This window comes from Carcharodon carcharias, chromosome 18 (genome assembly GCF_017639515.1).
Source record: "Carcharodon carcharias isolate sCarCar2 chromosome 18, sCarCar2.pri, whole genome shotgun sequence".
Taxonomy (NCBI): Eukaryota; Metazoa; Chordata; class Chondrichthyes; order Lamniformes; family Lamnidae; genus Carcharodon; species Carcharodon carcharias.
Genome location: NC_054484.1, coordinates 7,986,723 through 7,988,826, shown reverse-complemented (window position 1 = coordinate 7,988,826; position 2,104 = coordinate 7,986,723). Strand labels below are relative to the sequence as shown.

The 2,104-nt window shown below is 41.4% G+C and overlaps 1 pseudogene; it reads right to left on the bottom strand.

Annotated features, from left to right (window-relative positions):
• Positions 1–551: 551 nt before the first annotated feature.
• LOC121290939 lies at positions 552–903 on the bottom strand (annotated as a pseudogene).
• Positions 904–2,104: the final 1,201 nt, after the last annotated feature.

Below are 2,104 nucleotides of genomic sequence, written 5' to 3'. Positions count from 1 at the left end.
ATATCAAACCAATCAGAACCCTTTTCTCATGCAGTATAAACTGTTGCTCCTTTGAGATTTGGTATTCTTGTGTCTGTCATGCTGGGTGAGAGATGAAAAGGTTCGATAGCATTTGTTCAGCAACAATTAGTTCCTAACTCCTTATGAATAATACAACAAAATAACTTCACTCTTTCTTTAAAAAATGTAATGTCTCTTTATCAATATAACTGTTTGAATCATTAATTTTTTTATATTCTCCAAATTAAAGATTAACAATGGACTTCTATAATTAAACTGAACGCGTTACAGTCTGTTGTGGCTTGTTTTCTTTTCTCAAAACATTATCCGCAGTTTTGCTTTGGTGATAAGGATATTGTGTCTCCATCTTGTAGATTTACCATTCATCGCTCTCCATGGTGAGTTGGCACACTGCACAGGTGAAGTTGTGTGTGTAGACCCTGGAGTTGTCAGTGCTGTGCTTGACATCATGAATGGCCGATCACTCATTAGTGACGTTGTTGATGTTACACTGCTTTTTAAAAAAAAATTTCTATAATTTATTGATCTACTATGAGGCCCAATATATAGAGATAATCAGTACAGTGGAAGCCATGAGCCTAGAAGTAAATTTGTAATCCAGCCCGTGTGGACTCAATTTCTTGAAAAACTTGGTCCATTCCTGTAGTCTTCCCTCCAGTTTTGAGGGGTGATCTTGCCAATAGGAGACATGTTCTATGTGAGCCCAGTCTGTGTTACAACAGAACTCCAGGCTGTAACACAGAATACTAATCCTCCCAAAAGGATAGCGTTTCCATACTTGCCATGAAAGTCAGGACTAGCTTTGTGGTGAACTTGTCTTGTTACAATTTGACGAATGCTCCGACCGGACAGGGAAAGCAGGCTCTTGGTCAAAGGCACCATCTCCACCGCTCACCCATTTACCCTTCAAAAAAAACAAAATGGGTGATGCAGTTAATGTCGTGTCGTTGGTTAGTGATGGTGCTGGTGTGGTGTGCTAGGAATCTAACTTCAAGCACATCAGATAAAGGAATGACAATGAGAAAGGGGATGGGAAATACAGGACTGAAGGTGTTGTATCTGAATGCTTGCAGTATACGAAATAAGGTAAATGAGCTTGTGGCGCAGATTGAAATTGGCAGGTATGATGTGGTAGGCATTACGGAGACATGGCTGCAAGGGGATCAGGACTGGGAGCTAAATATCCAAGGATATACACCCTATTGAAAAGATACGCAGGTTGGCAGAGGGGGTGGGGTTGCTTTGTTAGTAAGAAATGAAATTAAATCGATAGCAAGAAATGACGTAGGGTCAGATGATGTGGAATCTGTGTGGGTTGAGTTGAGGAACCGCAAAGGTAAAAAAACCATAATGGGAGTTATGTACAGGCCTCCGAACAGTAGTCAGGATGTGGGGCACAAGATACACCAGGAGATAGAAAAGGTGTGTAAGAAAGGCAAGGTTACAGTGATCATGGGGGATTTCAATATGCAGGTAGACTGGGAAAATCAGGTTGGTAGTGGATCCCAAGAAAAGGAATTTGTGGAATGTCTATGAGATGGATTTTTGGAGGAGCTTGTGGTGGAGCCCACTAGGGAACAGGCAATTCTAGATTTAGTGATGTGTAATGAGGCAGATTTGATAAGGGAACTTAAGGTGAAGGAACCCTTAGGAGGAAATGACCATAATATGATAGAATTTACCCTGCAATTTGAGAGGAAAAAGCTGGAATCAGATGTAACGGTATTACAGTTGAATAAAGGCAACTACAGAGGCATGAGGGAGGAGCTGGCCAGAATTGACTGGGAGATGAGCCTAGCAGGAAAGACAGTGGAACAGCAAAGGCAGGAGTTTCTGGGAGTAATTTGGGAGACACAACAAAAATTCATCGCTAGGAAGAAGAAACATACTAAAGGGAGGATGAGGCAGCCATGGCTGACAAAGGAAGTCAGGAACAGCATAAAACTAAAGAGAAAGCATACAATGCGGCGAAGAGCAGTGAGAAACCAGGGGATTGGGAAGCCTACAAAGACCAACAGAGGACAACTAAAAAAGAAATAAGGAGGGAGAAGATTAAATATGAGGGTAAACTAGCCAGTAATAT